General features: G+C 46.6%; 1 pseudogene; it reads right to left on the bottom strand.

Moving 5' to 3' along the window:
* Positions 1-2,254: 2,254 nt before the first annotated feature.
* Positions 2,255-16,516, bottom strand: LOC119175807 (tubulin alpha-2/alpha-4 chain-like; annotated as a pseudogene).
* Between the last annotated feature and the right edge of the window lie 5,689 nt (positions 16,517-22,205).

Below are 22,205 nucleotides of genomic sequence, written 5' to 3'. Positions count from 1 at the left end.
TGGTACTCTGGCGCACACCCAGAAAGAGGGATCAGCCAAGAACCGGGCGGCAGGATCTTAACTAAAAGGCCTATGGTTTTTCAAACACAACATAATTTTGGGCAGAAAAAAATATATATCTCGCGATGCATTATATAGGCACACAAATCAGTCACGCAACTACAGTAATGTTTCAATATTTGAGCTCACAAAAACGTTAGGTTGTATTTTTTTATTTAAACACCGTGAAGATATTTATGCAGCAAGAATGCGTTTGTTTAGAGTAATATGCATGTTATTGTATTTGAAAAAATTGTGCACTCTTTCTTCTAGCGGACTTGGTTGTGACAGCAGTGCTCCTACGTCACACATCGCATTCTTCCGCGTCGAATTGGCGCCGACGATGAATGAGAACTGAACATACAAATAAACCTGTGGCGTCTGCGGGGTGGAGTGGTAAAGTGCCTGCACAAAAGATATTTTATTAGGTGTTCTCTGCTTTCATATAGAACAGATTACATCTATGGATCTTAGGTGCGGGTACATTGGACAAGGTGGCAACGCCCATAATTACGTGTGTCACGAACTGCGGGCTTGGTTTGAACGCAATGTAACACCCTTCGCTGTCTTCAACGCCTTTCGATGGTGCTCGTCAATCAACAAACGTTTAATCTCTTTGTAATTGATTTTTGCGATGGGCTTACGAGTAGACAAATGCAACGATATAGTCATATGAAATAGGTACTTCAGGGGAACAGTAGCTGTTGTCTGATCATTTATTGTACGTACACAATGAAATACACTGTAGACATTCAATGGTATGTCGGCAAGCACGAAACGTGTGATCTTATACTCTCCATTCGTGAGACAATTCAAATTTCGGAGTGTTGAACTTGTAGGTATGAAAAAGAAAAATGAAGAAAAACAATGGCTGTACTTATCTCGAAACCTCGGTTTTACCATGTTTTTCGTTGCACCATTCCTTCCTGCGTGCGTTGCACCCAGCCTTATAGATAACGACCGCTTATGGAGATTGATTTATTTACAATTCCCATATGTGAAGCACAGTTATATTGATTGTGTCGTGTTACATCTTTTCAATTCTTCGCGTCTATAAGGTACAAAAATTAAGCACGTGGCGGGTACAGTAAATATGCCAGAAATGGCATGGCTGGTTTACGCAGTTGATATTTTAAGGTTTGAAAATCACCTGCACCACAAGCTGCAATTTGGCTCGTCAAAATGTTTCCGTGCTTTAAGTTCGTTCAAAGGGATCAATATCCCATTCTTTATCTCAATTTACCGCGTTGCATATTAGGTTAACTTTTTTTTCTTGCTCACGTACTCGAGGCTGAAGAGTTCTTTTACAAATCATGCCTAGTTGCGACATGTAGGAAATCCTCTACGCCCTGCAACTGGTGGTAACCTTCCGCTACATTGTACGTAGTGCGCGTGTACACCATGTTTGGAAATGCACCAATTGTAGATAAAGCAAAGGGAACTGCTTCGTGCGTACCATATTTGCAAACTTACTCCGTAAAAATGTGCAAGCGCTGATTCAGAGGTTGTGATAGCGAAACACCAAGACTTCCTTGAACAAGCGTTGTAGCCAAAATAACTTCCGGTCACCTCATATACCAGCTTCTGACGTCGAAACTAAAAGCACGTTTTCAAGCGTACGGAAAATCCCTTTCAAAGTCTGTCACATAAAATAAACGTGCGTAAAGTACAAGGGAATGTTTCGGAACTTTCACATAGCTATAATATTTGAAGTGATTTAGCCAAATTTCAGAAGGAAACTGGAAAATTGGCGGGCTATTTTCTGAAGTCCTTGAACGAAACCGGATCTCATTAAAGGGTTGTGTCGGCAAACAGTGGAAGGGTCTACAAGACAGGCACAGTGATACTGCAGGGTCCCTTTCGCACATGCTCTGTACAGACTTGGTAGGTGGTGTTTTATCAGATTCAGCACCTATTCGTAGCCACCTCAATGATCACTCTACATATGTTTCCTTTTTTTTCGAAGATTTAGTGGCATTTCAAGTCTTGAAGCTAACAGCAGCAAAAAAAAAATGGTTCGCTGTCACAAACAAGCAGCCCCACAAGTTCAGTTGCCCGGTTTATGGCTACAAAAAAACGAGAGCGTGGAGCAAGACCGCCACTACATACATGCTTTTTATTGTTAAGACCACTGACAACTTGGATTAGACATGGCAGGAGCCACTAAATGGCGTGGACAGACTAAGTCCTTTAGTATGAAGAATAAACAAACTCAGGCATGGACAACTGCTCTTTTATTGCATGGCCCCGAGCAGGAGGGCACCAACGCTTTTCCTCAAAACTCCTCCCCACCATCATCTTCAGCACCCTCTGCAGAGTCTATGCCAACCTTCTCGTAGTCCTTCTCGAGGCAGCCAAGTCCTCCCTGGCTTCGGAAAACTCGCCTTCCTCCATGCCTTCACCGACATACCAGTCAACAAACGCCCGCTTGGCATACATGAGGTCAAACTTGTGGTCGAGCCGTGCCCAGGCCTCTGCTATGGCTGTTGTGTTTGACAGCATGCACACAGCACGCTGAACCTTGGCGAGGTCGCCACCGGGTAGAACAGTCGGGGGCTGGTAGTTGATGCCAACCTGCATTACGAATCGGGTGTAGTGATTGAACACCCAAGAACGGACAAAGCCACAATAGCACATTGTAAACACAAGCTATGTTTGAACAAAAGTCACCGCTCACACACAAAGCCACTAAGAATTGTACAAGTCTTATGAACTCACTAACAGTTGAGAAAGCGGTAAATATGAAGTTGTGCAGCAACGAAAGACCAAAAAACTGAAGTTTGATATTGAGCTCCCTCAAGAGATTCGCATCTTTAACACAAATTCTAAGCCAGCGATAAAAAAATGAATGGGGGGCTTTCTTGTTCTTCATTTCAGTTTGCACTACAGTTTGTTATGTGAAGTCCCACTTCGAAATACACAAATAACATCTACGTAACGTGGCAATATTATTTGTTCTCAAAGTTATATATCGTATTCGTATAATCCTCGCACTTTTTTTGCCAGAATATCGATGCAAAGTTGGGGGGATCGACAATTGCGCGGGGAAAACTTTCCACGAAAGCTCTGAGAGCGAAAAAAAAACGAAGTGGCCGCAAATCGGGATTCTCTCACCAGCAACTCACAGCAAGATTTAAGAAGTACTAATTAAAACTTACCTCAACAATAAAAGCAGAAGTTCAACACAAGGGAAGATTTATTTGAGACACAAAACGTGGAAGAAAATAGTCGATATTTAGAATACCCTACGCGAAGCTTGTGGGCGTTGGGGGTCTAGCGGTCGCGGTCAGCGCTCAACAGGAGCCCTCAAAACGTAAGCCTAGGACGTCAGCATTGGGCATATGGCTATTTAACAGAATCGTCCACAGTTTTCTTCTGATGAAATGAAGTTTACCATTAATCCCAGTTTTAGGCACACAGCAGGCCCAACGCACCTTGGTGGATTTCGGCTGCGATCACCAGTAGCGAATACAAAACTCGTAGGCTCCGAAGGGCCTACCGGCGGCCTTGTTGCAGTTGTTTAGCGCATGATGTATCACTTGAAACTTGAAGCAGCCCTGTGGCTTCAGTATCGCCCCATAACGTGCCAAGATAACCGACACAACATACAAAACACGCAGTAACGTGCACTGGCCAATTTGGATTGGCTTGAATTGAATCTCTATGCAATAGTACGTTTATTGTGTAAGAGATGGCGCCAGATGGTGTGCGCTATCATCATTAATCGCTGGAACGAACAGACCACATTATTGAGGCAGTTTTCGGGGGTGCGATAAATACAAGAAAAAAATAGTATTTTTTCTTGGGTGATGTGGGGGGCTGGGAGAAATATGCGAGTGCGAGGATTACGCGAGTAAATACGGTAGTCCCTTTAGAACTTCCTGGTCCTCTTAATTACGCTAGGCACGACGCACAAGGTAGCAGCAAACTTACCTTAAATCCAGTGGGGCACAAGTCCACAAACTGGATCGTGCGCTTGGTCTTGATGGCCGCAATGGCTGCATTTACATCCTTAGGCACAACATCCCCTCGGTACAGGAAACAGCAGGGCATGTACTTTCCGTGACGGGGGTCACACTTTACCATCTGGTTGGCAGGCTCAAAACAGGAGTTGGTGATCTCAGCGACTGTCAGCTGCTCATGGTAGGCTTTCTCGGCAGAGATGACTGGAGCATAGGTGACGAGGGGGAAGTGGATGCGAGGGTAGGGCACCAAGTTGGTCTGGAGCTCTGTCAGGTCGACATTCAGGGCACCGTCAAACCGCAGAGAGGCAGTGATGGAGGAGACGATCTGGCCGATGAGCCTGTTGAGATTCGTGTAGGTGGGCCTTTCAATGTCGAGGTTGCGCCGGCAGATGTCAAAGATTGCCTCATTGTCGACCATGAAAACGCAATCTGAATGTTCCAGGGTGGTGTGTGTGGTGAGAATAGAGTTGTAGGGTTCCACGACTGCTGCGGAGACCTGCATTGAGAAGACGTAATGTAAAGACTAGAATACATCGCTGCCGGTAGACACACTTAAACCTATTTATAACGAACCTCTATATAACGACTCATTCGATCTCTGCTTGAGCAGCGCACGAGCTTTTTTACCCGCTCGTGAAAGTTGCGATGCGTGGGGGGAGGGGGGGGGATGGTATCGTTCCGGACTTGTTACGGAAGATGGCGGCAACGGCGAAAAACCGCTGAGAATGTCTTTATAAAGACTATCGATTTTTTTTATTGGCACCAGTATGCCCTACTGGCATCAGTTAAATACAGTAAAATCTCCAGAACGAACCCCACATTAACAAACTTTCTAAAATATCCCACGCAGAGTTCTAATAGTTTAGTGTAAAATTATTTCACTACTACTACTTACTTCAGAATATTTAACTTTTCAGAATAACGAGCATTAATTTAGTTCCACATTATAATAACAGCACCTATTTACTACGAACTCGCCATCTGAAAACAGTCGTGGCTACCCAGGAGCAGTACGTAAGCAGACGACAAAGCGAATGAACGCCACGCTTCTCGAAAGACGCGCGACAAGGCAGATGGGGGAAATGAAAAGGGCGATTTTCTGTTCTTTCTTTTTGATGAAATGCTGACGCTGCTAGTTTACAAGCAGCAGAGGTGAGGGGGCGAGGGCAACACGGGAGGGCAAGGTCAGCGAGGCGGAGCGGGAGTTGGAGAGCAAGAAGCATGGGCACTTAAAACCTGAGACAGCAAAGCAGCACAAAACAGAACGAGAAAAGTTTTTAGCACTTTTTTTTGTTCTTCAAAAGAGGTCAGTAGTAGCGTGTCAGTAGTGTTCACCTTTTTTTGGTGATTACTTATCGCGCCCGCAAAGGAACTCTGCATTCATGCTGCGGTGATTTGAGACAAAGAAGCGGAAACTGTTTTCGCCAAGCAAGAAAGTGGATTTCTTCGGCAACTGTAAGTCAAAAGGCAGGATGTTGTGACCAAAAAACCAAATCGCACCACAGGAATATGGATTAGCTGGAGGCCTTCTCACTGCAAGGACCTTTTGTAAACGTGCATATTTAGGAATTTATTTGTGCATTTGTATTTCTCGTGAAAAAAAAAAGTGTTCGAGAACCCACCGTTTTAAATGTGGGTCGTTTTGGTCTGCGAAAAATAAGCATGGTGAATTTTTGAGCTTTCGCCACGACCTTGCAAAATAACGAATTTCCACGGTGCTATGAAGTTCGGTATACCTAGAATTCACTGTGAAAATGAAAAGTTCTGTTTCTTGTATAAAGGCCAGGAGTGGTCAATACAGTGGACCGTGCGTCTAAAGCGTCAAGTCAGCAAGTCAGGGTGGTGGTATAGGCCGCCAAAACGACGAGTGCAAGCCTGGTAAAGGCCTGAAATATAATAACGCAGTGAGTTTACTGTAAAAAAAGTGGTTCGGCTTAACTCTGCCTTCAGTTTTCCTTTTGTTTAATTTGGGCATATGTATTCACGTTCAGTACGAAAATTCGGGAAACAGTCGAACCCCGCTATAACAACGCCGCTTCAAAGAAATTTCTGCTGCAACAAAAAATCACAGTTCCCTGTCAGCAGTCCATAGCAGACAATGCATAAATATTGTCACCACGATGAACACCTTTTCTTCTGCCGTTCCCCGCTTCAACGAAACTTTACAATGCGATTCGCGGCTCGGATATTTATTGCTATACAGGAAACCCAATCTAACACTGATGCATTTCCAGAGCTGAAAATATGTCGACAAAGTCTAAAACGCGCCTTGGCACCACAAGAAACCAGCGCCATTGCCCAATAGTGATAACAATGAGACTGTTCTGCTTTCGCCGCTGGCTTGCCTTCTAACCGCAGACAATCCGAAGATGAAGCTCAGTTGCTCAGTGCATGCTTTCCTTCTTGCAGCTTCCCCCCCCCCCCGATTCCAATGCTTAATTTATTCGCGCTTGGTCAGTGTGGTACCTAATCAGAGCAGCTGTTTGTCCACATTATCAACCAAATCAGCTAGCCGGGAGTGATGGATGGTAAGAATGGCATAGAATAAGGCGAAAATCGCCGCTCCACAATACCCTGCCTCCATCTCTGCGTTGTCCGATACACTTTGACGGCGAAAGACTGCTGGTGTTAAGGTGTTAAAGCAACTATTTGGTACATTCAGTGCAGTTTTCACCATGGCCTCCCTATGCAGGATTGAATCGCGTCGCAACGCTGCTGGAAAAGAATAGGAAGCAGCGGACACTTTATTCATTTGAAAGGCCAACTCCGGCGATTTTTGACAATGCAAAGTAATGGTGTATCTATGTTCCTGAGGCACTCTTGTCATTAGCACAATAGCTGAAATGGTCAGGAAGTCTGAAAATAATTTTAATAGGCAAAAAAGCACAACACAAACTGAAAAATCAACCGGGCACCCTGTCTGTGAATCATGTGCTATTTGGTAAGAAACTGAGGCCGTATATTGGTCCCGCTGAAACAGACTATAAAAAGAAGGCAGACCAGTGAGGTGCCGGCCTGACACCACAAAGGAAGGAAGAAAGCTTTCCCGTCGTATACACATGCTAAACATCACCACCATTGCCTCTTGGCCAGCAGAATAAATGCTGTGGCGACCAAAGTATTCATGCCATCTGCTGCATCTGCTGCGTCACTTTCGTTGACATGACAAACATGACGTCACAAAGGCAATGTATCCAATAATTCGCAAGCGAGGTCAGCTTTTTGAGGCAATCTTAAAAATTCATTTGCAAACAATCAGCGCATCTCTCAAGCCTGTAATTTGGCATAAATGACAGAATTGTGCAAATTGTAATAATGAATTTAGTGGGTCATGCAAATCTCGGCAAACACATTGTCAGTGCTAAGCACGAGACGCTCGGCCCGGACTGTCGCTGATTTCGCTAGCTAGGCCTACGTTCCTACCTGGTCTCGGATAACAGTTTTTACTGTCTTCGTTCTTTATTATAATTGGTGGAGGTGCGGGGTATCGATCCCAGTACCTCTCGCAGATCAAAGATTTCGTGCGTGAAGAAGTTGCCCGCCAACTATCGCTCATCTCTGGCCTACCGGAGCGCAGTGCACCGCTTAGCCCTACTCTACGGACTATTATACGAGATCAAGTGTCTGAGGTCCTTCCTCCGCAGCTGGTGCCACCAGTCAATGCACCATTGATGTACGCCGAAGCAGCAGCACGACCACGACCACAGACGTTTCAAGCGCCGCCTCCACTGCCTGCTCCTGTTTATGCCACCCAGCCGCCACGACCTCCAGTTCGCCGAGTCCCTAATCTATGGCGCACTGCCGACAACCGACCGATCTGCTTTTCGTGTGGTCTACCTTGGCACGTCGCACGTCTGTGCCGCCGCCGCCCACTCCACTCACGTGAAAACCTACGTCCATATGAGAACGATTACACGTACACTCAATACACCCCAGACCTCGAATTGTACGCTCCTCGTCCAAGCCACCGACCTGCTCCTGATCGCCGATCTCCTTCTCCGCGTCGACGCTCGCCTACCCCGATGCGCCGACGTTCCCTACAATTGACGCGGAAAACTAAATGACGCAGTTCCCGAGGCAAGAACTTCGTCCTCGTTGCAAAGGACAAGCCCTCTTCGTCCGCCGTCGAATGTAATTAATGCCGTTCTTGAAGGTGTACCCGTACTTGCCCTTATTGATACTGGTGCCGCAGTTTCTGCCATCACCGAAAAAGTTTGCCGTTCAATTCGAAAAGTGACAACGCCTTACTTGGGTTCATGTCTTCATACTGCCACTGCACCGCCTGTGCAGCCGGTGACTGCGTGTACTGCCAGACATGTAATTCAAGGAGTGCCCTACACAGTGCAGTTTGTAGTACTCCCGCACTGTTCTCATGACATCATTTTAGGTTGGGATTTTCTCTCCCATCACCAAGCCGTCATTGATTGCGCCCGTGCCGAAGTCACCTTTTGTCCCCTTGGTGATGCGCTACCAGTGCATGATCGCCCTTCCGACGCGAAGTTAGTCATTAGAGACGACAACAAATCCCTCCACGCGCTACTGTCTTCGCACCTGTGTCGTGTTCCACCGTCGTCGACGCTACGGCATTCTTCACGCCTTCCGCTGTTTTCGTTCATCGCCACCTATCACTGCTCCCAATCGCTCTCGTTACTCTTCAAGGTGGTGCGAACAACGTGCCTGTGGAGAATCCGTTACCATTCACGATTACGCTACTTCGAGGCGAATGTATTGGTTCGATAGAATCATTCGAAACCATCGCTACACTTGACGTTCCTGGTGAATCAACGGAAGTCAGTGCCCTCTCCTGTAGTTCCGTGAATGACACTTCCACTACCGACATTTTCAACCGTGTCATCGACGAAGGCCTAAACCCACAACAGAGGTGTGAGCTTTTGAGCCTCCTTGACAAGTTTCGACCATCTTTTGACAGTCACAGCGCCAATTTAGGTCTAACATCTACCGTATGCCACCAGATCGACACGGGTAATCACCCACCACTACTGCAGCGACCATACCGTGTTTCGCCGACTGAACGCCGTATCATCGATGAAAAAGTAAGGGACATGCTAAAGCGAGGCGTAGTTCAACTGTCAAACAGTCCTTGGGCGTCACCGGTTGTTTTAGTTAAAAAGAAGGATGGCAAGATACGCTTTTGCGTAGATTATCGTCGCGTAAACAAAATAACACGAAAGGTTGTTTATCATTTGCCTCGAATCGATGACGCCCTCGACTCTTTACAAGGCGCAGAGTTCTTTTCCTCCCTTGATCTACGCTCTGGGTACTGGCAAGTGCCCATGAATCCGGATTATAGGCCAAAAACTGTCTTTGTGACACCAGACGGGTTATACGAATTTAACGTGATGCCATTCGGTCTATGCAATGCGCCGGCAATATTTGAGTGCATGATGGACACTATCCTACGAGGCCTCAAATGGAACACGTTTTTGTGCTTCTTGGACGATGTAGTGGTATTCTCGCCCGATTTTCCCACGCACCTTCGTCGCTTGGAACAGGTTCTACGCTGCCTCTCTGCAGCAGGCCTCCAACTCAACTTGAAGAAGTGTCACTTTGGAGCGCGCAAGCGGACTATTCTCGCACACGTCGTGTAGAAGGATGGCGTTCTTCCTGACCCCGCTAAGCTACGTGCTTTTCGCGAGTTCCCGAGGCCCGAGTCTCTCAAGCAGCTGCGTAGTTTCATTGTGCTTTGCTCATACTTCCGCCACTTCGTCCGGGATTTCGCCTCGATCATGGCGCCTCTGACAGACCTACTTCTGGGAGACCGCAATCTATCTGCGTGGTCTCCAGCTTGCGACAGTGCCTTTGCGAAGCTCCGTGAACTGCTTACTACACCACCCATACTGCGTCATTTTGATTCAAGCGCTCCCACAGAAATCCACACAGATGCTAGTGGTGTCGGTCTTGGCGCTGTACTCGCCCAACGAAAGCCTGGTTACCAAGAATATGTTGTTGCGTACGCGAGCCGCACTCTTACAAGAACTGAAGCAAATTATTCGGTAACTGAGAAAGAATGCCTAGCAATTATCTGGGCCATTACAAAATTTTGACCTTATCTGTACGGCCGCTCTTTCGATGTTGTTACCGACCACCACGCGCTCTGCTTGTTATCCTCCCTCAAAGATCCCTCAGGACGCTTGGCACGATGGGCTTGACAGCTCCAAGAGTACGACATCCGCGTCATTTTTCGCTCGGGCCAGAAGCACGCCGATGTCGACGCTCTTTCACGTTTGCCTGTTTCTACTGATATTGCGAGTGTCTCCATCCAAGACAACTTCCTTTCACTTTCAGGACCCATGAACATGGCTGTGGAGCAGCGCAAAGATTCGTGGATTGCGTCTCTGATGAATTACCTATCTGAAACACTCGCCCACCCGCCATCTCGAGCGCTACACCGACAAGCCTCTCACTTCGCCATCCGTGATGGAATACTTTATCTCCGCAACTACCACCCTGACGGTCGTGAATGGCTACCCGTCATACTCAGGCATCTCCGCGCCAGCATATGTGCTGCTTTCCATGCCGATCCGCAGTGTGCGCACGCCGGTTTGTTTAAAACCTACGCCAGGCTACGTTTTCGGTTTTATTGGCGCGGCATGTACACATTCGTTCAAAAGTACATTCGATCTTGCACAGAGTGCCAACGCCCCAAGCACGATCCTAGCCATCCTACTGCACCAATGCAGCCGTTACCGTGCCCAGTGCGACCATTCGACCGGGTTGGAATAGACCTTTATGGTCCTCTACCATATACATCAGCTGGGAATCGCTGCATTATTGTACCGATCGACCATCTCACGAGATATGCAGAAACGGCCGCTCTACCAGCCGCGACGGCACGTGACGTTGCGTCTTTCCTGCTGCAACGTTTTGTTCTGCGTCATGGCGCTCCACGTGAGCTTTTGAGCGACCGAGGCCGCGTCTTTCTCGCGGATGTTATTCGAGAAATTCTTGCAGAATGCCATGTGATTCACCGCTGTACTACCGCATATCGCCCACGAACAAATGGCTTGACCGAGCCTTTCAACCGTACTCTTGGCGACATGCTTTCTATGTATGTCGCCTCCGACCACACCAACTGGGATCTTATCCTTCCTTACGTAACGTACGCTTACAACACGGCACCTCAAGCAACGACAGGCTTTTCTCCATTCTTTTTACTTTATGGTCGAGAACCATCATCTCCAATTGACACCATTCTTTCCTTCCGACCCGACTCATCCGAAGGCACACCAGTTTCCGAAGCCGCGCGGTATGCGGAAGAATGTCGGCAATTAGCTCGCACCCTTACAACACAAGAACAAGGGCTACAGAAATTTCGTCACGACGATGGACGGTCCAACTACTAATTTTCGCCCAACTCTCTTGTTTGGCTGTGGGTGCCCCCCCATGCTGCTCCTGGTGCCTCTACAAAGTTTGTCAGCAGGTACCATGGACCTTATCACGTCATAAAACAAACTTCTGCTGTTAACTACCTCATCGAACCCCTCACGGCCACTGTGGACCTGCGTCGCCGAGGCCGCGAAATCGTACATGTGGATCGCCTCAAACCATATCACGAACCACTTGTCCCCACGACACCTTAGAACACTTACTTGGCACCATCTTCAGCGAGGGGGAAATATGTAATGATGAATGTAGTGCGTCATGCAAATCTCGGCAAACACATTGTCAGTGCTAAGTACGAGACGCTCGGCCCGGACTCTCGCTGATTTCGATAGCTAGGCCTACGCTCCTACCTGGTCTCGGATAACAGTTTTGACTGTTTGAACATACCTAGTGAATTTCTTTGAGATCCATTGACCTCGAAAAATCGCCGGAGTTGGCCTTTAAGAATAAACGCCCATTTGTGTTTTTTTTATTTTATTTCACAATACTGCAGGCGAATGTGCTGGCCCAAGCAGGAGTGGATACATCAAAACGTAATTGAAGAAAACAACAGACAACAATACAAAAGAAACAAAAGGTTAAGAAAGAAGGTGACGCTCAAGGTCACCAAGAACCTATTAGAATGAAAGATGTCACATGGCAAACAATTCCAGTCATCGACAGTTCTAGGAAAAAAACTATATTTAAAAGCATTTGATCGGGCGAAAATTGGGGTTAGAGCATGTTCATGACCATGACGAGTATGTCGTACAGAGAGCGGTTTAACACAGTCAGGGAGATCAATTTTTACAATACCACACAAACAATTGTAAAGAAAGGAAAGACGACTGAACTTTCTCCGAGCTTCTAAAGTAGAAATGTCGTTTAATTGCATTGAGGTGGTCGGGGAATCAAACCTACGATATTTGCCAAAAATAAACCTTACAGCCTTTCTGTTGAAACGTTCCAGATTCATAATATCTTTCTTGGTATGCGGATCCCAGATAATAGAAGCATGCTCAAGCTTAGAACGAACACAGGCATTATAGGCTAGAATTTTAGTACGCGAGGGTGCAGATGCTAGTTTTCTTTTTAGAAACCATAGCTTACGTAATGCAGAAGTGGTTGTGTCAGTTATTTGGGTCGACCAAGGTAATTTGCTTGAGTACTTATATTTGCCCAAGTACTTATATTTGTCTACATTATTTATGTTAGTGCCTCTTAGAGTATAGTGGAATTGACTAGGGCTTAGCTTCCTGGTGATGAGCAGAAGCACAGTTTTGTTAGTGTTTAACTGCATGCCCCCATTCGGACACCAGTTATTGATAGCGATAAGTGCATCTTGTAAAGCCACATGATCACACGGTGAGGAAATTTGCTTAAAAATGACGCAATCATCCGCGAACAAACGCACAGACACATTTTCAGGAATAAGTGAAGCTAAATCAGTAACATAAATTAAAAACAAATGTGGCCCTAGCACACTTCCCTGTGGGACTCCAGGGGACACACGAAGAACAGTCGATGAAGAATTACCAATCACTACATACTGACGTTTATCTTGAAGATAAGCCTGAATCCACAGAACAATTTTTGTAGGTAGTCCAATACGCTGTAATTTGTGTAACGATTTCCCGTGTGGCACTTTATCAAAGGCTTTACAAAGATCTAAAAACAGTACATCAGTTTGCTCAGAAACATTAAGCACACGTGAAAATTCATGGACAGTTGTAACTAACTGGGTAACAGTAGATAACCCCCTTCTGAAGCCATGCTGATGCTTTGATAGTACATTGTGTTCACTGAGAAATTCATTGACGTAATTAGCAATAACGTGCTCAAGAAGCTTGCAACAACTGCTCGTAATAGAAATAGGGCGGTAATTCTCAAATGATAAGGGGTCACCTTTTTTATGAATTGGTTTCACACGTGCTATACCCCAATCAGCCGGTATTTCCCCCGTAGCAATTGAAAGATTAAAAAGTCCAGTTAGGAACTCCGATAAGTATTCAGCGTACCAGTTAAAAAAGCATTAGGAATGCCGTCAGGCCCCGGTGTTGCTAGCTCAGTTCAGCTATATTTCCTATTTCACTACAACGAAATTCTTGCTTCTACGAAATATTTTCCGAGCCCCGCGAGTTTCGTTCTAGCGGGGTTCAACTGTATAACTAAAATCCACAACTTTTTCGAGGAATTTATCAATTTTGTTATATCCAGGTATAAGTGTACTGACCATGGGCAAAAAGTGGGCCATAGGTGTCAAAGGGCACTCCTTGACCGGACTGGTGCTTTATTAAAGCATCGGCACGACAAAAACAAAGTGCAGTAAAAAAGGTGTGCCTTGCCTAACTCAAACAGAGAGAGGCAACAGAGAAGAGTGGTGGCAGCAGACAAATTGAACAATAACTGCCAAGCGACACATCCTGCAATTGACAGTCATTCACAACAAAGTGGTGTGCAAAGGTGATGTCTCCTGCACGGTCTCTTCCCGGTGTACTTGTCCGATGGGACTACACGAAGAACAGGAATATTCAGGAGGGCAGCCCACAACAGCCACATGGCAGGGTACAGGTATGCTGTCAGACACACTGGCGCGGACAACTGACATAAAGCAGCTCCTGGGCCAACAGGATTACCCAGCAACCGAGCCAGAAAGCCGGGCCGCCGACACCTCCATAGTGTCTGGGTACTCTACGCACAAACTACAGCACAGAATGGGAAGCTATAGAAAGTAAGTACCTGTGGGGCTGGGTAGATGGCAAACTCGAGCTTGCACCTATTGCCGTAGTCCACCGAGAGGCGCTTCATGAGAAGCGAGGTGAAGCCCGAGCCGGTGCCACCTACAAAGCTGTGGAAGATGAGGAAACCCTGCAGTCTCGTGCACTGGTCTGCCACCTTCCTGATCCGGTCCAGCACCAGATCCACAATCTCCTTGCCGATTGTGTAGTGACCGCGAGCATAGTTGTTTGCTGCATCTTCCTTGCCAAAAATCAGCTGCTCGGGGTGGAGCAGCTGCCTGCAGCAGCCAACAAGACGATTAATACAAGCCGTGAGTGTTGTGCCAAGAGTTATCAGCCACATCAACTGCACAAACTAGGGCTGGTACTTTGGCAACTACAGTGAAGTATACATTCACACTGCCCAACAGCCTCTAAACGTGTCCTAGTCTCATGCCCCATAAGCATGGGCCTTTTCCTAGTCCGAACAGCACCCCAAGTGGAGACTGCGTAAATCAAAACGGGTGGCTCCTGGACTCCGAAATGATCCGCCGTGTGCCAGTATCCAATCTCGGAAGCCCGGTTCGCGCCTCTTTTTGGGAGGAACAATGGCATGTCTGTGGCACCACATGTTGGATGGTCCACACGCGTCGTCACGGTTTGGCCACCAGAAATGATGGCGTGTACCTCCCTGAGGCCGGCATGTCTGGGCTCAATCACACCCAAAAAAAGGCCCATCAGTGCAACAAAGGCCTGCATAAGGTTCACCTCTAACAGACTGAACAAATAATCTAGACGGCTTAACTACCAGCACTGTCCTTGGTTAATAATTTTGGTGAAGTTTGTAAAAGACACGCATCGTAAGCAGAGTGCATAAAGTCTCAAGTGTGTTTATTGGCCACTCGAGTGCAGTATTGGCGAGAATACGCAGATATACACTCCATAACAATACACAACAGTCTGACTGCATGAAAGATCCTTGCACTATAACTCAATGCAAAAATATGTCCGAAGGCCGAGAGAGTGCACGGTTCAATATATGTACGACCTAATGGTGCCCCAATAAAGGACAAAGAGGACAGCCCTCCTTGTGCAGCCCATAAAGCATTGCAGTGGCCCCTTCCGAAGAAGACAGAACCAGTAGAGCTTGCAAGCGAGGGGGTACTACTATTCGCTACATCCTGCCCATGTGGCACCTCGATTTTCAATGAAATCACCATACCACTGGAGGTGTGCCTCTTCAAGCTGCAGTGAGCAGTCTGTCCTCGTCTCTCACAGCCCCTTGTGCCCACTGCAGTAGTTTCAGCCACACCACTGCGACAAACTTGCGTGACGAGCTCTGCCTCCATTATGGTGACAGCCACCCCAAGTTGCCTATCCAGCACGGAACATCCGTGCTGCCTCAACTGCAAGTGCAACCAACAAACTGTGCTGCCTGTTTTCGCAGGTCTAGGGCAAAGGCACAGTCATACTCTCCTCTCGACATGGCTCTACGATGCGCTGGAACAGTTCCGGGCCACTGTCAACAACATCAACAGGTGAGGAAATGCAGCGGTCGAGAAGTACGCTCGTTTTGCGACGCTATCGGCGGTGGCGGCCGAAGAACATCGGCAACGTACGCAAACCTCAACGAGTACGCTAGTTCCTCCCACGAGCTAACCCACCACACCGCCCCTTCCTACGAGAGCACCAACTGCTACCACCGAGAAGGATGCGGTGTTCGCCTCACTAGCTGCGGCCACACATGCTGTGCTCGTGTTGCTGCCGACAGACTGCAGTCCACAAATTATGTACCGCGGCTCTTGCTGCGCATGACGCCATCACAATGGGGAACATTTGCTAGTGTTGCTTGCACAACAAGGCCAACAGGACGGCCATCCAACAGTTCGAAGAACTGTTTTTTTTGTCCCTTTGGCATGTGCTACATTCCCCCCCCCCCGCCGCCTTTAACAATTTATACGCGCCTTTTCTACCAGTTTGTTTTTCTACTTTCGCAATTACTTTCTACGACCTCCTTGGCAGCTTACCCGATCGGCTGCGCGTTGCGGGAAGCAGATAGAATGACCCTTAATATCCGAATTCCGCGAAGTGGTTGAAGTGTGCAAAAAAACTACAGAAGCCGTGCGACCATAAGAAACTGCTGCACACCTGTAAGTGCCAGTACGGACTTCGTCAACGACTGTGGGTTCGAGGTCGACATAGACGGCACGAGGCACGTGCTTGCCGGCTCCGGTCTTACAGAAGAATGTGTTGAAGGAGTCGTCACCTCCGCCGATTGTCTTGTCACTGGGCATCTGGCCGTCGGGCTGAATGCCATGCTCCAGGCAGTAGAGCTCCCAGCAGGCATTGCCGATCTGAACGCCCGCTTGTCTAACGTGAACCGATATAACCTCGCGCATTTTCTTCGTTTAGCTGCGGCAGAATAAGAAAACAGGAATGTCGGTAAGCACCGATGACAATTTTTGAGGCAAGAGTGTTTATAAGGTCAGTATGTTCTAGGAATTAGCAGTTTGCATGAATTGACAGATCAGTAAAGGTGTCGCCGAAGAGAGGAGGGGTTTAAAATCCCCATCATCAAGCCCCACTGAAACTTTATGTGCATACAAGCAAACACACGCGTACAGGGCTGTTAAAACACCCCGCAACAGCAAAATTGCAAGCAGAAAGTCGTGTCAAGCTGACTGATGCGACACATTTATAACTTGCACTATTGCCATATTTGAATTCACAGAGCACATGACAAACCACAAGTTGTAACCACGCTCACAGTAAACCAAATTCCAAGTTTGGCTCTCTGCCATGCTAATGAATGGCACGTGTGCACCACATAGTCTTTCCTCAGTGTCATTGCCCAGAAGGACGGGCACGAAGATCAGGAATATGCGGGACCACCACCCACGCCCGACGCTAGCGCCATGGTACAGTAGTTCGTGTTTGACACCGTGGCTGTGGACCGACTGTCAGTGCAGGGCAGCTCCGGTGGCCACGCCCGAAAGCGAAGCGCCATGCAAAGCAGCAACTTCTCTCAACCGCGCCTCAATATGTCGGTTATCACAAATAACTATTAACCGCAACGTCTTCTCCTGGACACCCAACATGAGATTCGTAAAACATGCTAAATACAGTCTTGCACTTGAGCTGCTTACGCATGTAAAACGTTTTCAGTAAGAGCATAGGATACAAAGAGAGAGCGCAGCAAAGAGTGTACCTGCATTTTTGTTGCAAATAATGAATCTTGAAGTTGCGTCCAGCGTGACAGCAACGTGCTGTGCACAGCAAACGAACCACACAAATGAAGACTACGTACGAACGAAGATACATCAAGGAAACTTTCGCTTGCAGATAGTACCGCCTGATGATGCAGCTCACTCATACCATGTCTCGACGTCAGTGTACAGTAGGAACCGAAACGAGTTTTCAAAAGCATGCTCCGAGTTTTCAGGGTGCACATGCGCTTACATCTAGCAGCCATTGGCTGACTGTACGTGGCACACTTAGTCATTAAACAAGATACCAGTACATTTCCTATGCTCTCAAAGTCTTGGCTTATTTGACGCTAAAGAAAAAAAAAGAAACAAGTGAAAAATTCTGTCAGTACCCCTTAAAGGGGCCCCCAAAACACGTTTTCAAGTACATTTATTGACTTCACTGGAAGATCTTATTGTCTCACGAATTCAATAACAAACATTTCAAGAATCCGTTCAGTACGAGCGGAGTTACAAGATTCTTTGCATGTGGCAATGGCATTCTCCCTTCTTGTCCCGACGAAAAGCGCTAGAAGCAGGAAGAAATAGCATGAGGCAAAAAAAAAACTTCACGTGCGCCTAGCGATGTTGAGCATATTTTTTTTTCTTCGACTGCGCGGTGTTGTTAGCGTGATCGCATCGCGCGCACGCGTGGACAAGTCTCGGCCTTTTGGGCTGATCTCTAACGACCGAGCGTGCCATGTTCAAATCAGCTAAAGGATGATAGATGGGCATTTTACGAGCAATTTTTGAGCATCTGCCGTGATTGGTCAAGAGAAGAGAAAGCAATTGTTAGGAGACTGACAATTTGTGAATTCCAGGCCGCCTCCACTACCAATCAGCAGAGTTTTCTGACCATGCTCCAGAAGTGTTGCACGGCCCCTTTAAAGATGAGCGTAGCCATGCAAGAAATTGGCACATGAGTAGCAGAATCACCTCACAAGGAGTGTAAAACGAAGTAATGAACCTTACCAAAATAAGGAGGCAAAAAGTTGGCGTGACCGTATGGAAAACCTTAACAGATAATCCTGCCTGCGAGCAAAACATCAGTTAATTTTAAATTCGCACTAGAGATCGCATAGTACAGATACTGAACTGATACATGTGGATCACGCTATTGCAAAAAATAGGCCTGTTCTTTTCGGCGCCAGCACGTGAAGCAGTTAACGAGGTGCTGCACCTTATCATTCATTTCACCGGTGCAGCATTGACCCCTGAACCCTGCCATTGATTTCGAAAGGTGCGGAAGATATGCACCACTGGTTCACGATTTTCTGCACTTCCTACGTTGACAGTGCAAGCTTGGTGCAGCATCGCGTGCAGCTGAGCACACAGCGCAGCACTGAAGCGTAGGCGCCGTACCCGCCTCTACTAAGGCGGTGCCAGCCTGGTAACCACTTGTGCAACGCCAAAAGGAACCTTGCCGTCGCGCCAACCCACGTGAGGTGGCACCTATAGCCACAGTAACTTGACGTTCAGCACCGCCGCTTGCTCAATCAGCCCATTAGATTCAGGCAGTTTTTCAATTTATGAATGTTCTAAACAAGGTACCAGAATCACTGCGATATTTTTTGCAATAGCTTAGGGTACCCCTTACCGTTACACGTAGCAGAGGTTTTCTATTTTCATTGGGAGCAGGTGAAACGGGTGCGAAATAGTGGTTATACGTTTTGGCATGCAACGCTCCTTCGTGTGAGCTGATTTCTTCGTAGTATTAGGGCCGTGTGATTAACCTGCACCAATTAAAACCAGTTCACAGCTGTACGCGTCAAGTTCAAAAGTTGTGCAGTACGAGACACCCGAAACTAATGACGTTGCGACATGGTGCAGGCCTTACTTCTGTCCGCTCAATTTACACAGCTCAACTCGCACTGACCCACGTCAAATCGCGCATGCGGACAGTTTATGAGGCGCAAAAGTCTTTGGAAAACGCCGGACGGTCAGGCACGCCCGGCTGATGACCTCTGTAGCGTAACGGGCGGACACTATCATGAACCAAGACGTTCACCCGCAAGCGTCGTGAAACTAAACTACCTCCTCAAGAAAACTGTTCAATTCAGCGACGCGATAAGACTGACTTCGAAACGCGAACAAATAATTTATCCTAGGCCCACTGAGCAACCAATCACGCCAAGGCTAGGCCTATAAAGAGACAGTTGCCGGCTTGGCCGGCTACGAACACATTTCGCACGTCCACTCTGAACATAGAAAACGAACACCCAATCGCTCTGCAGCGCAACTAATTCTTCAAACGCACTGACCTACGATCAGTGTGACTACACATATATTTCTGGCCACGTACGGCAAGTCGTGTTTTCGACCATGCCGGCGCTAGGCCTATAAGAGATGGCGGCTATCTGAGCTACCCCGACCCGGTAAAATTTCCTGGACGCGCAAAAATAGGAAATCTAACCAAGCTCATCGCATATAAAAGCGTGTATTTAGCTAACTAGTGGCGGAATACGCACTTACTTGAGGGTTGACGGCCAAAAGGAACGTTTACATCGGCGTGATCAACGTACTCTCGTAAACTGATGACTCAGTAAGAAATAGCGCGGTGAGATGATGATGATGATGATGATCCTTGGTACTCTGGCGCACACCCAGAAAGGGGGAGCGGCCAAGAACCGGGCGGCAGGATCTTAACTAAAAGGCCTATGGTTTTTCAATCACAACGTAATTTTGGGCTGAAAAAAAACAATATATATCGAGATGCATTATATAGGCACACAAATCAGTCACGCAACCACAGTAATGTTTGAATAATTAGAACTCACAAAAACATAAGGTTGTATTTTTTTATTTAAACACCATTAAGATATTTATGCAGCAGAATGCGTTTGTTTAGAGTAATATGCATGTCTTTGTTTGAAAAAATTGTGCACTCTTTCTTCTAGCGCACTTGGTTGTGACAGCAGTGCTCCTACGTCACACATCGCATTCTTCCGCGTCGAATTGGTGCCGACGATGAATGAGAACTGAACATACAAAGAAACCTGTGGCGCCTGTGGGGTGGAGTGGGTAAAGTGCCTAGACGGAAGATGTTTTATTAGGCTTTCATATAGAACAGGTTACATCTATGGACCTTAGGTGCGGATACATTGGACAAGGCGGCAACGCCCATAATTATGTGTGTCAGTAACTGCGGGCTTGGTTTGAACGCAATGTAACACCCTTCGCTGTCTTCAACGCCTTTCTATGGTGCTCGTCATTCAACAAACGTTTAATCTCTTTGTAATTGATTTTTGCGATGGGCTTACGAGTCGACAAATGCAACGATATAGTCATATGAAATAGGTACTTCAGGGGAAAAGTAGCTGTTGTCTGATCATTTATTCTACGTACACAATGAAATACACTGCAGACAGTTAATGGTATGTCGGCAAGCACGAAACGTGCGATCTTATACTCTCCATTCGTGAGACAATTCAAATTTCGGAGTGTTGAACTTGTAGGTATGAAAAAGAAAATTGGAGAAAAACAATGGCTGTACTTATCTCGAAACCTCTGTTTTACCATGTTTTCCGTTGCACCATTCCTTTCTGCGTGCGTTCCACCCAGCCTTATGGATAACGATCGCTTATAGAGATGGATTTATTTACGAACCGCATATGTGAAGCACAGTTATATTGATTGTATCGTGTTACATCTTTTCAATTCTTCGTGTCTATAAGGTACATAAATTAAGCACGTGGCGGGTACAGTAAATATACCAGAAATGGCATGGCTGGTTTACGAAGTTGATATTTTAAAGTTTGAAAATCACCTGCACTACCAGCTGCAATTTGGCTCGTCAAAATGTTTCCGTGCTTTAAGTTCGTTCAAAGGAATCAATATCCCATTCTTTATCTTATTTACCGCTTTGCATATTAGGTTAACTTTTTTCTCTCTCACATACTCGAGGCTGAAGGGTTTTTTTTACAAATCACGCCTAGTTGCGACATGTAAGAAATCCTCTACGCCCTGCAACTGGTGGTAACCTCCCACTACATTGTACGTAGTGCGCGTGTACACCATGTTTGGAAATGCACCTATTGTAGATAAAGCAAAAGGAACTGCAACGTGCGTACCATATTTGCAAACTTACTCCGTAAAAATGTGCAAGCGCTGATTCAGAAGTTTTGATAGGGAAACACCGAGACTTCCTTGAACAAGCGTTGTAGCCAAAATAACTTCCGGTCACCTCATATACAAGCTCCTGACGTCAAAACTAAAAGCACGTTTTAGAGCGTACGGAAAATCCCTTTCAAAGTCTGTCACATAAAAACAACGTGCGTAAAAAGTACAAAGGAATGTTTCAGAACTTTCATATAGCTATAATATTTGAATTTATTTAGCCAAATTTCAGAAGGAAACTGGAAAATCGGCGGGCTATTTTCTGAAGCCCTTGTGGTCCACCAATGCTATTAAAGCAAATCGTTTAACAAAACCGGATCTCATTAAAGGGCTGTGTCGGCAAACAGTGGAACGGTCTACAAGACAGGCACAGTGATACTGCAGGGTCCCTTTCGCACATGCTCTGTACAGACTTGGTAGGTGGTGTTTTATCAGAATCAGCACCTATTCGTAGCCATCTCAATGATCACTCTACATATGTTTCCTTTTTTCGAAGATTTACTGGCATTTCAAGTCTTGAAGCTAACAGCAGCAAAAAAAATGGTTCGCTGTCCCAAACAAGCAGCCCCAGAAGTTCAGTTGCCTGGTCTATGGCTACAAAAAACGAGAGCGCGGAGCAAGACCACCACCAGATACATGCTTTTTATTGTTAATACCACTGACAACTTGCATTAGACATGGCAGGAGCCACTAAATGGCGTGGACAGACTAAGTCCTTTAATATGAAGAATCAACAAATC

Source organism: Rhipicephalus microplus, chromosome X (assembly GCF_043290135.1).
Source record: "Rhipicephalus microplus isolate Deutch F79 chromosome X, USDA_Rmic, whole genome shotgun sequence".
Lineage (NCBI taxonomy): Eukaryota > Metazoa > Arthropoda > Arachnida > Ixodida > Ixodidae > Rhipicephalus > Rhipicephalus microplus.
Note: the sequence above shows the minus strand (reverse complement) of the source record. Positions and strands in the feature narration are given on the sequence as shown.